The sequence below is a fragment of the Sipha flava genome, unplaced genomic scaffold (assembly GCF_003268045.1).
Source record: "Sipha flava isolate LNK unplaced genomic scaffold, YSA_version1 107_pilon_pilon, whole genome shotgun sequence".
In the NCBI taxonomy this organism is placed as follows: domain Eukaryota; kingdom Metazoa; phylum Arthropoda; class Insecta; order Hemiptera; family Aphididae; genus Sipha; species Sipha flava.
The window spans coordinates 781,229-798,409 of NW_020271724.1; the positions used below are offsets into that span (position 1 = coordinate 781,229).

Consider the following 17,181-nt stretch of genomic DNA (forward strand, 5'->3'; position numbering starts at 1 on the left):
AATATCAAATGGACTTAAAATTTATTTTGTTTAAACAATAGCTTATCCAATACAGCTAGATTATTACTTACTATATTTATTTTACTTTTATTAAATTATTATTAAATAAAGTTCAATTATTTTAAAAGTCAAACATAATTATTTATAAGTTTATAATACATAATAAGTTATAAATATTAAATATAATACATATAAATTAAATTATAACTATATAAGTCCATTTTACCATATCCTACACGCTACAGGTCCTTCTAGTTTTCTAAATATATATTTTTTTACAATAGTTACAATTGTTATTTATAATATTGATACTTTGTAGTCGATATAAGAATGTTTGCTTAGACATTTATGGCACTGAATTAAAGCGCATACATCAATACTCATATTGTACTATCTCAAAAAATATAAATAACATACATTAATTACATTATGAGTTTGAAAAGGCAGTCGACGTGATAAAATGAATCACCAAACCGTGACTGGAGGTACCATGTTACGAGTACATACATGTAGGTGCTTTAAGAACCTACTGTTTTTAACCGATAAACATGAATTATTGTGAATCACTCTGTATGTAATAATACTTTATATTATATCAACATAATATACTGTACGACCCATAAAGAGTTATTAATTTAAAGTGGTAAATACACTGCTCTATACACTGTCGCACAGCATCACTTAAATTAGTAAATTTTCGTCAGACACATTGTATACAATATATATCGCTCCCGACGGCCGTGCAGACGTCGTCGGTGTGGTGTGTGTGTATACGTATATTATACTCTTCGCCTATTCTCTCTTTATAATATTATTATTATTCCGAACAGTGGCTGTTATTCAACAACCTGAACTGCATCACCTGCCCTCCTGTAACTACGCGCCTGCCATATAGGGTTAGTTTTAACGGTTATTCGACCACTTTTTTATACCTGAATTCCAAAGACTATATAATAATTGCGTCACTGTTGTTGATCGGTAAGAAAAAAATCATTGCACACGAAACCGAGTATACCCATTCAATACGAATGTAAAACACATTTTTTTTAATAACGTCTTGATAAAATAAGATACCGTAGTAATAATAATAATAATAATAAAATTATTAGAAAAACAAATTCGGAATTTGATCCGTATAACAAGGGTAAAATATTATTTCAAAGTATACATTATTTTGTTTTTTATCAAGTTACATATTTTTTTTTTACGTATTATTTATTATGTAGGTATTATATTCTATATTAATTTAATACTGTATACGATATACAGTAAATAATATAATAAGTAATAAATATTTATTATTAAATCCAAGAACTCGAAAGAGAAAAAATAATGATATTAAAACTAATTAATTGTTAAACATATCATCGAACGCAAGCATTATTCAGTTAAGTCTATAATGATTTGATTTTATTGGCTGATTAAAATATAATACGTGTAATTACATAATAATAGCTTAAATTACCGTCATAATAACTTTATTGAATAAATAAATAAAAATAATCGGTTGATAGTTTAAAGTAAAAATGTTGGTAAGTACTTATTTGTTGTGGTTTTTTTTTTTTTTGTATAGGATTACGTTCAAAATATAATAAATAGAAACATTACGTAGAACTACCGCGGTGTACATAAACGATGACTCACAAAATAATACGTTTTTACCTAAAAATTAAAAATATAATTCAAATTAAGGGTTATTTTTCTTCATCTTTTTACCCGAGTGTTTTTCATAACATATCAATAATATTATGTTTGCTATTTCCGTGTATAAATATAAGGCAGTGTCGTGGTCGGTATACCGACATGTGTACGCGTTTAAGTTACGTCTTCCACTATTCCTGTGAAACTATACTGGTATAAATTCAATTACGAATATACCACGAATCCGTTGCTTAAAAAAAACCAAACGTTTAATCATTCACGCGATCCGGTACCGGCTTAGTAGAAATCAATCGATGTTCGTCGACGTTTTTATGTTATTTTTTTTCAACTCGACGAAGCCGATGGAATATTTCTTGAATCTAGCGTCGAATCTCGAACCGCTGTTATTCGTCAACCGTCCTAACCGTTTTACAATACGCTTGCAAACCCATCCAAGGGACGTCACCTATTAAGCCAACAACAAGGGCACGAATATTTTTCACACGACAATCGTAATCATCGCTAACGATATTGTTATCGCTGCGTTCCGCGTACAAATGTAATGTAACGACAGTAATAAAACAATATTGCCGTGTGTTTGTACAAGGCAAAGCGTTGCGGTGGGCGCCGGACGTACGCGGTAAAATCGCGTCTTCCATTAAGTTCCTAATCGCACTACCAAGAGCAGTACACACGCGCGCGTACGCGGACGGACGGACACGCGCGCGCGCGCGCACTAGCGCAGCACATCCGTACGCGGAGTTCGGTTTACGCGGCGGCCAGGCGAACAAGAAACGGTGCGAAGAGAAACGGACAATGTTCGTTACAAAACGGTCGAACGTTGCCGTAGCACACGCACCGGCTGTTGGCAGTCATCAGTCGAACGCCGTTCTCCCGCTTGTGCGCGTGCTCCACGCCCGGTTTGCCGAGTTCCCGCGCGGTGCCCGTGCGCTATCAGTCCGTCGTCCGCATTTGTTATCCGTTCGTTTTTCGAATTGTTTCTTTTCCCGTTCGGCACCGGACATTTTCCGATCCCAACCGCGATAATAATACGTGCGTTGAAAATATTTCTAAAAAATATTAACACCCCCCCCCCTCGTAGCAGGTGTCCTATCCGGTGTACGTGTTCCGTCCGCGGCCGTTTTACGAGAGTGTGTGCGCGCGCGCGCGTGTGTACGTGCGCGGTAGTGCGTCGTTCGAATTTGGATTTTCGCATCGTATTACCATCAATGTCATCGTATTCGTATTGAAGGTAGAACATTTTTTTTTTTTTTTTACGTCAACGGTGGTCATTTATTTTGAACGTTTCGCGTTTACCAACTACATTAATTAATGTCGGTTAAACACGATTTAAAATAAAAATAAAAAAAATCGACGAATTCTTCGCGCGTTGCTCTCAAAAATGTCTTCTTATCACTGATTGTATTATTATTATTTGTTTAAAATCATTATTTTTTTCTTCTTGTGGTGGTAACTGTACGTGTTCAATACGGATTTAGTGGTTTTACAATAATTTAAACGTAGTACTTACTTAGTTTAAGTGTTTCTTTTATATTATTTTTGTGCCCATTATGGTCGTTTATGATAATAATACAGTCATTGTCGTAATGGAAACATTTTTCACACAATTTAACCACATTTCATAAATCAGTTGGCCATTATACCTACTTATCTAAAACTAAAATCTATTGATAAACGCCCAAAAACAATAACGCACGATAATAATACCTACCAATACACATAACATACCTACCACTCGTGATATGATAACTTTCATACTAACTGTTATATACGTACCTATTACCGATTCAATTTGATAATAAGTGCGCGCCAAACGCACTGGAAAACTCAATATTACCTACATATGTATACCGGTCGTTAAGCCGTTACCACTTTACCGTATATTATTTTTTGTAATTTTGAATATTTGACTAGATATTAATTAAATATTAATAAGTATCAATTAATTATTACATCATCGTGATAGTAGTTGTAGTTCATTATAAATCTATCATATATACTTGAAAAGTCCAATGTTTTCTTAAAATAATATAAGTAGGTTTACTTATTATTGAATTTTAACGATTTGTTGTATTACATTGACACCGACAACGAACACAATAATAATTATGATGATTTTTATTTTAAGTTTTTGTTGAGTGAATGATTGGTAGATTCAAAATATAAGGAAATGTTCCTCGTTATAAATAATTATTATATTCATAATTCCGTATTGTTTATATCAATTCTGTAAAAAATAAGCTGTTAGTTGTATTCTTATTCGTGTTAAACGTGATTTTATAAAGAATAAACGCGAGAATAAATATCAAAACCAAGTAAAAAAATGCATATATTTAAGTCGTGGGAAATCAAAATATTTAATATTACTAAAGCAAATAGCCACAGTTTTATCAAGGATAATTTATAAGATAATTTATTAACTAATTTTCACTATATTCTTATGTAAACAATACATATAGTAGTAAGGGATATTAGGTTATTGGATCATTAATAATAATAAATGATTCAATATCTGGAGCTCATTTCTTTGGATTTTTATTTTTAAAATAAGATTATTTTGAACTAAAATATTGTATATAACATATTATACTCACACTTACATATTTTTTCTTTTACATTGATGTTTTAAACAATAATTTGCAATTATAAATTATTGGGTAGCTGAAATGCATATTGGATTAATTTAAGAAAACTATATTTTATTAAAAAAACTTCTACTCAAAAATTAAGATCATACCTAAATAAGTCTATATAGGTACCCCATGGAAAAATTCCTAAATAAATGAACTTAAAATATTCTACTCCATACATAAAAGAATTAAACGAAATTATAAATTCCCTTCGAGAATTTATACCTGATAAAATAAAAGATCAAATCCATAACATTTAAATACGAATTGAAATATATTTGAATTGTGAACTTCACTATAATCTATCTGTATTAATTTATTGAAATTGATGAAATCAAATTGAAATTAAAATTAATTGATAAATGTTAAAATCTAGTTTTTATCTCTTCTTTCAGTTAAATCCAAAATATATTTTGGCTTAGGATATTTGTATTTATGTTTTCAAATCTAAGAAATGATCCTATTGTATACAAGCCATTGTAAATTAAACTCATCTCAAATATTTTGAAAGGTAATATTAAATACTTTACTATTGTTTCTAGTTATGTATGATAATGACAAAAATATCGTCTTTTATATTAAAGTGAAAGAAATTAAATGAATACCCTGGCAGTTATTGTCTTTTTATATCCATTTTTGTATTAAAATTGAGACTTTAATTAATTATATTATTGTATAATTAGCATAATATAATTTCAATGTATCAATGTTATTGTTAAGGTTTATTATATACAAAACTATCGGAATTAAAAGTAAGTAAACATACTACGTAAACAATATTTATAAATTAATTGATTTCCAGATTCTAAAGTGTATCAAATGACCTAAATAAATCAATTTTAATATGAGATTATAACGATGAGTTTCATAATAAAAAAGTGCACCTTGAATTCATTTTTCCTATTTAAAAATAGAAAAACCTTGAAGTTAGGTCGAGGAAGATGAATTTCTCATTGTATTTAGCTGCAAAATATTTTAAACAGCGTTTTTTGTCCATTAAATGAATACTGTGGCTGTATATATGTATTACCATACCATCAAACAACAATAGTGTTCATTCACCTTGTGCTCAAAGCGCGTGTGTCAATGAAGAATAATAATAAACCGATTCCGTGTGGTCTTGGCCATAAAAAAAGTAAAAAATCGACTAAGCTCAAGAAAAAACAAAGTCAAATATATAAAAGCATATATAAGTATATATACTTTTACAATGGCATTTATATTATTTTTCTTTGCTTGAATAAAAGGATGCCCAACGATTTCCGGTACTATATATTTTTATCAAAATCAAAACTCAATAATTACGTAATAATATACTGAGTCTAAACGATTATTTAATTACAGATACACAAAAAAACGTGGGTTTGTTTCATTTTATAAATCCCATATATAATACAGTAAAATCATTTGAAAAGACCATATATGTGTTTGTATTCTTTGCCTCTATATATTCCAGAAAATATTGACTCAAATATACCTATATATAAATAGTCATGAAAATAGTTAAATTTTTAGTTAAGTCCTTCAGTAGTTGTTTTTGCTTAGTTATTACAAATTTAATTTTCACGTATATTTTGCGATTTACAATCTATATAGTATCTATATATAGGTAAATCTAGAAATATAAGTATAAGATCTTTATTTGTATTTATATTTATAATATTCATCATCAGTTATCACTTCTTTATTTTCATTGTAACTATGTATCTTATATATATATATATACTTACAATACTTATATACTATACTACTTATATATATGTATATATAAGTATACTTCTATACTTATATACATTTCATTCATCTTCAGATGAACTACTATCATCATGTTCTGAGTCATGCTTACTGTCAGCACCATAGCTTGTTTTACTTTCGAGTATTTTCAACTTAAAATATAACTCTAAATCTTCAGGAGATAGAGATTTTAAAAATATTTCCATCTTCTTTTGATATTGCGTTACACGTTTTTCATATTCATTCTCATACACTACGTGTCGCCATCCTGTTATACAGTTCCACTGATCTAAGTTTTTAATCGAGTGTTTTTCTTTTGGCGGATCACTTTTATATAGCTCAAAGGCGTTATTATACGGTAAAGGTTTTGGCTCATTTTTGAATACATTTAAGTGATGTCTTGGCTTTTTTGTATTTGTTTCACTTACGGTCTGAAAATGATAAATTAATTGTATTTACTGATACCTCATATTCTAAATATTAATTATTATCAAAAAACCATATTTATAATATTACTTTTTACCTTATGGATCAATTCATTTTTATTATCTTGACGTTTGCGTCGATTATTCAAATCCTTGGAAGGTACTGCCACTTTTCGTTTTTTGGAAAAACTCTGAATTATGTTATCAGACTTTCTTTTCCTCTTCAAATCCATTGTTATTTGACACAGAATTATCTTGTTAAATATGAACGGTTCGACAAAAAGTTTAATCGCTCAGATTAATACTGGTAATAAATTCGTTAACGGCTATTCGTGCGAATGATCAACTAAAGACGAAATATCGAGGATTTATTATTTTAAATAGTTTTTTTTTAACTATAATCTAAATACCATAGCTACACATTTTCAAGTTAAATACAAAATTAAATCAGATGTTTTATGAATATTAATAAAAAGTTTATATCTTACCTTGAAATTAAAAAATGTTAATTTATAGGAAGAAATTGAGCCGGTGGCTCAGGTAAAAACAAAAACTCCGGCTCGTACTTAGATGCGTCTTGTTTTAGAAAAACTTACGCATATGCATTTAAGTTGTAGGAATTGTTCAATAAATCTTTGTAGGTTATAATCGAGATCATACTTACAGATAATATAAATCAATTATAATTGTATAAATCTTATATAGTGTGGTTCAATTAATAGCAATTAAAATTCCTACGGTAATTATAATTCTGAATCTGTGAATCTTAAAATGTATCTTAAAAAGTTACTGTGTGAAAAAGTTAGTTTTTTCTTTCTGTGCAGTGTTAATGATGTTTCAAAATATTTCCCGTTAACCTTTAACTGTAATTTTATTACATGTCCAAACTCAACATAATATAGCATACTTGATGGACGTATTTACAAAAAGCGGATATTCAATTTGAATTTCAAATCTGAGAAATTATTTCTGAAGTATACATTTTAACCAGAGCTAAACATTAATTTAATGTAACAAACTATTTCATACATAATATTTGTATACAATTATTTAATTTAAAAATTGGCAATATTTAACGTAACTAACAATTAACAACTAACAGGACTATATACGAGTATGAATCGTGGTATAAACTTGGGTTCAAAATGTACAGATCATAAATTACATTTTTAGCATAGTAAATCTTACAAGTTACCAAATTTTTTTTTTTGAAAATAATGTGTAAAAATCAATGTGTGAATGTCGAATATAAATGCATATTAATAAATTATAAAATAATACTATAATCTTATTATTTATATGAATTTAAAATAGAAATGGAAATTTAGAAAGAGGAAGGTATCTTAACGTAAACTCTTAAGTTAGTTTGTTTGGATTATCTTACCATTATTTTAAATAATATTAGGAAATAAATATATTATGTTAATCTCGGTTGAAATTTTTTTTTGAGATATAAAAAATAAAATTAAATGTTTTGATTTTATTCATTAGTGTGGGGTTCAATTGCAATGTGAGAAAGGCCCAGGTTAAACATTTAAATAAAAAATAAAAATTTGCTGTAAGAAATGCATCTAGTATGTAATATGTGATTGATGATAAAATGTTAATTTTATTAAAAAAAATTTATTAATATAAAAAATTAAGGGATACCTGGTGAAAATGTACTATGACGTATTAATTGTTATAAAAGACATGGGAAACTTAAAACTTTTTTTTCATTGTCGTGTGTGTATGTAATACTTTTTTCATGATTTTTTTAACCATGATTTCGAAATTCTAGAATAAATGAATATCTAAAATACACGAATTCCAAGATTCAAAAAACCCACCTCGTCATCGTGTAGAACATATTTTTTTTTACCGACAACGGCAACAACGATGCATCGAATGACAGAATGACAACACATAATATATTCAAAATGCATAATATCTGTAGTCCGAGTATATTGATTTGTGTTAGGCACGTTTTTGACGTGAACACTTTATGGAATGGTGGGGTCGGTGCACTTTTAAGAGGTTATATGGTGCGAAAAAAGAAAAAAATGTATTTTTTCAATTCGTTTTATATAAATCTTGTGAGTTTTGTCATCGCGTAATTAATACAGTAAAAATAAAAATGGAAAAAGACAAAAAATCAATATACTGATCAATCCAAGACTTCAAACTATCAGTGGTAGTAAAGGGCGACAGTACGCGATGATTGTGTGTATGACAGTGTTGACGACCTTCCGCCACAGTTTCTGCCGTTAAGATTTCTTTCGAGATTTCTTCGAACATCAGTTGCGCTCCATTAACGGACATTTTCAATTTTTTTTTTTTCTATTCATTTGTTTCGTATTGTCCATTTGTTTTGAACAAATTGGATTAAAAATCTATACAACAATGAAAACAGTATATTATGTTTAAGGGGTGGAAGAAAATTATGATACGGTTACGACCAATTTTATGTTACATCTCGATTATAATACATTATATTCTTGATAATCCAATATACAATATCATATCAGAGGATTATTGGATTAACGAGAACGCCGGATTAATGGAGTTTCACATTAAAATGCATTTTTACTTATTGAAAAACCTTAATTTATTTTATTAAATCTTATAAACAATACATATATTCTAATTTATAACAAACCGTCTATTATTATTATAATAGTATAATGGTATAGATTTAAAAAAAAAAAATTATCAATTTGGTTTTGTTTTTTGTTTTGAATGATGCTTTCAATACAACATTTAAGATAAAATAGTGTCCGATTACTGAACATACTGGATTATCGAACGGTCGGATTACCGAGAGTCTATTCTATATTTTAACGAACATCCGTAAAATCACAAAACATCTGTGTTCTTCATGCTCAGAACTTTAAACAAGTTAACCAACGACACATGTTTAAAATAATTATAATTTTTTAAAATCATATACATTTTTACTATGCACATTATTATACAGCTTGCAGTGTATCAAACATAATACTACTTGTATGGATTAAAAATCCGGAATATCAAATTTAAGTTCATGGAAACATTTGCAATACATCGTGTTAAATTTTTATGATATTATCACCGAATTAAAATCAAATCTAGTAATAACTAAATATAATCTTAATTTAATGAGCATTTAAATGTAAATTATTTTAATTATATGTTGTAATTCGTTGTTCTTTTTAAGTAGTTATCGGAAAATCTAGCTGTGATGTCTACTCTTAGTAACTGATTTTAAATTTAAATTTTGTCTTCGAATTAAACACAAATTAATGTAATATATTTTAATAAGTTATTATTTAATGAATATTATTATCTTTTAAGTGTTGTATTTGTTTTATGTAATTATTTACTTAGAAGGTAGGCTATAATATAAAGTGTCCTGATCCTATCTTTTCGAGTGATGGTCCACATTCCAACATTAAAGGATAAAAATGAATCGTTTCGAAAAATTCTTTTATACCTTGGTCTTGACAAATTGTCTCTAGCTTCTTGACTCGAGTATTAAATTGAAAAGTTTATTGACTGTGTAAATATAAGGTTTTGAAATTTATCAACGTACTGCAGTGATCTATATATATGTACATACATATATTAAACTGAAACCTTTTTTTGAATTCTTTTTATTGTTTATATTAAATTCGTATTCTCAAAATGATTTTTAATCTCCAATTTTAATAATTAATTAGTATACTCGTATACCAATTAATTATGTGTTATACATTTACTTGTTAATATTTGTATAAGAAATGGCATAGGTGGTAAAATAATGTTAGTAAATATTTATTTGTTCAATTTGTAATAAATTATATAGGTAATAATAATAATAAAAAATTTTACCGATACACTTTGAATTTTAACCCCGATTACTAAATAAATATTATTTTCAATAAATAAAATTTGTATTCAATAGAAAAATCGAAAAATAAAACTTTTTTTTTTTTTAATTTGCCTTTGTTCGCACATTACAGCAAAAAAAATAAAACTTAATCTTGCTTTATTATGTAAATTAAATGTACATTAATTTTCCATCAGACCATAATAGACTCGTCTGCCAAGTATTGAAATGTCAACAAGGTCAACAAGACCTACGCAATTTCTAATTGAAATTTTTACTTTTCTTATCAATTGCGATATCAAAATTTTCACTTTTGTGTTTGCTCTAATCAAAAACCAGTATAATACGGACTTGTTTTTGGTAACTTTAATCTCGATTAAAATCAAAAGATTTCAATCGTTTAAGTAATTTATAATTATAATTAAACTTTTTGCATATATATATATATATATATTTATATATTTATACATGGATAAAAATATGACTAGAAAATTATAAAAGTTATCATTAAATATTAATTTTAACATTGATCAACAATTAAATTATTAAATTTTATATGCACTGATTTTTTATTAGATTATTATATAATGAATATATTTGTTTTTAATACCTACTTGATAACCTTTCATACCTAAAATAGCTATTATGGTTAAATTTGTATTTTTTTTATGATTTTTTTTTTTTTTTTTTTATTAATAAGTACGGACTAATTTATCGACAGTAACATTTTTTTACATAAGAATGCATTTAGTTTTCTTTTTTTTTAATTTTCAAATAATAAATTAATTTCAATGATCAAATATTTATTAAGAGTAGTGATTTTCAAACGTATATCATCTAAATATTTGAAACATAAATCCATTAAATCTGATTAATTATATATTTAAACTAGTTTAAAATCAATGTCATGTCTTTTTGGCTCAGATTTAGTATGTGTAATATATATGTATTTTTATATTTAGTATCTATAATTAATTAATTATAAGTATCCACATTAATTATTATACTGTTAAATATTGACATAATAATATATGATATACTACGACAGTATCTGTTTCATTTATCTTAATATCTAATTATTTAAAATGTATAAAATATAAATATTGGAATATTATACTTCTTAAAATAAATAAACAAACTATAGCAAATTTTTTATATTTTTCTACAATTACCATAGGATTAGTCACAGTTACACCAATTAAGTAAAATTTAGTCTATACTTCAGTATCTTAATAAAATATTTAAGATATTTACTCTTTTATATCATTGACCAAAATGAAATAAGTTTTAAATACCTATGATATTTAATGAACGTTTTTAAAATGTACCGGTAGAAGGAAAAATGTTGTTCTTAAATAAAATGTTTGCTTTCGTATTTAAAAATTAAAAAGATACCATGTTTATTCATGTTAGTCTATTCAAGTAATAAACGTTCGAAATTCATATTTAAAAAGGTGAATATTATTTATAAAAGTCATTACCAAATGATAGTAATAAAATACTATGTAATTATAATAATAAAATATATGTTATAATAATTATAAAGATCTGTTTTAAGTTCTAAACAATATAATATTTCAATCCAAATATGTGTTTTCAATTTATAAATATTTACTCTTTTTTACTTTAAACTGATCACGAAGATGATTATTAGTGTATTATACCTACATACGATTAATAAAAACCTTTTAAACTTTAACTCGTTAGTTCTTTAAAAAAATAATCTTACTTAAAATATGTAAATGTAAACTATGAATTATATAGAAGAAAACTATTTCTATCAAGATGAATATCATAAAACTTAGATGATACATTACAAATTTTTATAGTTGTATAATTGTAACCTCGAAAAAGTATTTGTATCTGGTTTTTTCAAGTTTTCAATTCCTCATAATTAAAAATAATATCTACATTATTTAATATACAATATTCAAGAAAAAACCTAATAATCGTAAAATGATGACAAAATATTAATTTTTTATTTTTTATTTTAGCCGACTACTTATATTTCAAGGTTTAATTGGGAATATCATAAAATACGATTTTTTTTTTTGTATACTTTTTAGTACAAAATAGTTTTTTAAATGGCATACTCAGCTCAGATGACTTGGCGAAACAACTAGAAAATTACCGTAACAGGTCAGTTCAATAGAGATACATGATTGTACATTGAAATTTGTCCAACAAAAGAGTTGAAATAAGGATTTTTCAGATATGTGGGACATCAAGGTAGATGGAGTATTCTAATAAGCATTTAATCAAAATTTTAACAATTCTTTTTAGTATGATATTTATAACGTCATGATATTTAATAACAACAAGGACAGCTGTTTTTATTTATTATGCATTTTGATTGTCCAATATTACAAGGTCTTTAAAAATATCATAACATTCATCCAAATTAATATTTATAATAAAATCTTAATGTTGGTGTGGTCTCAATCAAATAAATAGTCAGTTAAAGTAACAGAAATTATAATTTACCATTTTAAAGATGTAAAAAAAAAAATGGCACACAACATTATCAAACTATTAGCAATAATTTGTATTGTTTTTCAATCACAAAAAAATGCATGCAATAAATAAATTACATAAATTGTACATGTAGGTTAAACTCAGCTTGGTTTATTAAAAATTTTTATTGTTGATTATATTTTAATTTAGGAAAATCAGTAAAAGTAACGAAATTAATTTCTTTCTAATTCATATAATGTGAAATCTATTATAAAGTACCTAATCAAGTTATTTTATCATAAGAGCATGTTTTGTGTTGAAATTTAAATAAATTATTATCTCCAATATAGCTTACTATTTCTTTAAAATATTTAAAAATGTTTTTGTTTTTATTCTAAAAATAGTATAGACAAATATTTTAAATTTTATAAGTTCTACAACCATGTACTTTTCTTCGTTTTTTATAATAGATATTATATTAAAAATTATTTAAGTTAAAGTACATATATATGTATGTATATATACATTTATTTGTTCATATGTATATTTTTAAATCCATTGATTAGGTTTTATAATATGACCTTCCTAATTACGATGTTAATTTAATATACTATGCATACACAATTATATTGATTCAGAACTTTTATTAAAATAATTGTATATATTATCATTAAATAGCTATAAATTAAATATAAATTATTATTTAAAGTTTAGTTAAAATTGATATTCTTGAAATTGCAATAAAACAGGATGTTTTCATAAAATTGTAACGATTTCTTTAAATTGTTTAGATATGCAAATACTATGGTATTGATAATCTAATACTCATAACATCGGAATAAACCCACAATCTTATTATAAATGGAACTTAAGAATTTATGATTAAACCAATGCTCATTATATTTATATGATAACTATCTGGATTGGTTTATATTGAATATCTTATAATTTAATTTTTAAATTACCAAGCAATTTGAGAAGATTATATAATATTGATTTTTTTTTTTTTTTAAATACTTATAATAAACTAATGAAAAATAATTATCTATGTAAAATTATTCAATTTTACTCGAATAGATTTAAAATAAAATAAAATGTATCGCTTCAATATTATAAATAATCTTGTAACTAAATTTACCTTTAGAGGTTAAAAAAGACGTGGACTATTTTGTTTGCAAATAATTTGTAACATTTATCATAAAACTATCATTAGTTTTACAAAATCGTAAGTGGAATTCGAATGGACTTCTAATTTTTAAACCCTCTTAAGTCAAGGCCATCAGAAAGCCAAGTGACGTGGGGCAGTGTCTGGGAATCCATGAGATAAGAACTGGTTGTCTGATGAAGTTACTGAAGTAGTTCAGCTCTGTCATGGTATTTATTTTTTACGGCAGTCATCCGTTTGTTTTTCTATACTACATTGGAATCACGTTCTACTATAATAGTAATTACTGACATTGTATTAGTATAGACGTTTTCTGTTATAAGCTTGTGGATGAAAAACCTAAAACGTAATAAAAGTTAATTATCAACAACTATTAATTTTAAAAATAAAATAGATAAAAAAAATATTTTCTTATTTGAAAATCGATAATTATTTAATATATTTAATATTAAACTTATTTGCACATTTTTCCAATGTGAACTTAAAAAAACATCGTTGTGAAATGTATTTTAGTTTTTACTAACATGCATTGAATTGTTCAAATTTTGTATTGCATTTATTATTGAAAATCTAACAATTGATTGTGTTAGAATTCACACCATTAGCGTAATTTTAGCAATAAATCTCATTAAATTATTTTGTAGAAAGTTAATTTCATAAACTGTAGTATAAATACACTATCTTTCTAGATATTAAGTATACTAATTCACACCTAATGGCATAAAGGTGTGGACTTGATATATTCAAAATACTCGTACCTCTATGTACTTTTTTTTAAAATATGCAAAAAAAAACTAGTTTATCAAAGTTATAATAATAACGACGATGGATTGTTGCGTAAAATTATTTGATCTAGTTATATTAAATTAAATTAAATTTATTCATATTTATTTTAGAAGGTAGGAAAACATGAATTGTCAACTAACATAAACGATCCATTTAAATCCCTTAAGTATTCGTGCAGATATGCTGTGAACAAATGTGTACAATATATTTTTATGGCAACTTAAATTTATATTGTTTATTATTATACTGAGTATAGTTTAAATACTAAGAAGATAAGAAAAAATTGTATTTTAGTTGTGGTAATTATGTATTCTAAGCTAGACCCAGCTAAACTTTCTTTATACGAACGTTGTCTATATAAATAAACACATAGCTTTCAACAATTACAAACGTCAATAAATATTTTAAGAGTTGTGCTTAACAATATCAATTTTAGTTTTTGAGTTATAATTTAACGGTGCGCCCGAATCGCATGCCTAAAAAATAAACATAAATTGAAATGTCCGAATTGCATGCCACGTCTTGCAGGGGTCTGTCCAAATTACATGCCACGTTTTAGAGGTGTATGTCCAAATTGCATGCCGGGGCGTCATATGTTTAGGCCATTTAGCATTTATCTTATTATAAGAATTTTTTTAAATTTAATTTTAAGTTATAGGTACCTATACATACGTATGTATAGACATTTAATGATGTTCAATATCAGATAACAATATTATTATATCCATAAGATAGAGTATTGGTTATAGATAAAGAGAATAGACAATTAATTTTAAAATTATATAATGTAATTTCTGAAATATTACCTAAAGCCCGGTTTACACTTGTCATATTTTATATCAAAGACGACGTTCATGTGTCTCGGATCCGTGGCACGGATTATTATTTGATTGTCTATACGCGTTCACGTCCGTGCTGTTTATCTCGTATGAGTCAATGATCGTATCCGTGGTGCCACGGACATGTATCAAAATTATCGAACGAAATTCCATTCGATAATAAATAAAACTGCTGTAACAATTAACCAATCATTCAGTGCACTTGAAGTTAAAGTTTATAGTGTTGTATAAAATTATATTTCATCATATTAAATATCATATTAATATATTATAGTGATATATAATATTATTTTAATTAAATAATATACATAGTAATATATTTATTAAAAATGTCCGAAAAAAAGTGGTCTGATGATATTTGTAAATATACACTCGAAATTAGAAGTTTTGTAGTAACATATTCAATGCATCAAACTTATTTCGTTTAGAAACCCATTGCCGAACCCAACTTTTTATTTTATTTTTATTTTTACTAGACAAAATTTGTTGTTTATACCCATTGGCTAAAAGTCCACAAACTGAAAGAACGGCGTCTGCCACGTCTGGATTCATTTTCAATACTAACATTTAATTATATAGAATGCATACTCTGACATCGACATTGACAATGTCTTCTGTAACGTATGAATTCGTATCAGTGATCCACGGATTCGAGACACACGGACATGGTTTCGGATATAAAATATGACAAGTGGAAACCGGGCTTAATATAGATAAGAAAGGTAGAACTACGCCGTTATCACTTGTGTGTTTTTCTGTGTTCGGTCCGCATAGAAAGCAGAAACAACGTAGTACGTTTTTGAACTTAATTGTAGTGTGATCATGAAACCTAAGATATTAAAAATAAATAATACAAAAAATTGTTAAAATCGAAAAGGCATGCAATTCGGACATACACCTCTAAGACGTGGCATGCAATTCGGAATTTTTTTTTTTTTTTTGTATGCAAAGATTTTCATTAATGTTTTTATACCATTATCTTTAGTAATTCAATAATAATAGTATTTCCAATTATTCATATTAAACATTTACATACTATTTAACTACAAGTAATTATAATTAAAAATTTGAATCGAGTAAGTATTTTAACCGCAGAGCCTTGATTGTTAAACTTTAAATACTCATATAATACAATATTCATAAATATGTGTATATTATATAATCTTGCGAATCTTTATAGTAACATTAATTTCATAATAACTTCTTAATACATTTTCCATGAGCGTTTATAATCTTTGAACACCTACCTATTATCTATATAATTAACTATGATGTGGTCAGAATCATTTTTTAAATATAATAATTTTTTATTATACATTTAACATTGACTATTGATGATTATTTTCAATAATCTCTACTTACATGTTATTCTATGCTAATCATAGGCGCTACAATTTAAGTTTAAGAGTGAAGGGCCTGTATTTTGACTGATGTTTCTCAAATTAAAGTAATTTCTTTTAAAATATTTGGTATTAAAAATAAATTATATTTCGTAATAGACAAAAATAAAACTAAATTTTCTAAATTTTCGTGTAAAAACTTATTATGATAACACAGTGATTTCCAACCTTTTTTCCTCGGTGGCCCACCAAATATAAAAGTATGAATAATATTAATATTAATCTAATATTATTTTGTTACATATAGTTGGTATACAATA

General features: G+C 26.2%; 1 protein-coding gene across 6 annotated transcripts in view; it reads left to right on the forward strand.

Annotated features, from left to right (window-relative positions):
- Positions 1 to 17,181, forward strand: part of LOC112685432 (cordon-bleu protein-like 1) — a 98,725-nt gene that overhangs the window by 46,682 nt on the left and 34,862 nt on the right. For 3 of the 6 annotated variants that reach the window (XM_025557340.1, XM_025557330.1, XM_025557359.1), the window contains exon 1: positions 2,390 to 2,893. The exons of the other annotated variants lie outside the window; for them this stretch is intronic. The gene's annotated coding sequence lies outside the window, so the exon portion shown is untranslated. Of the gene's footprint in view, positions 1 to 2,389; positions 2,894 to 17,181 lie in introns of those variants that run through there. 6 annotated transcript variants of the gene reach the window in all.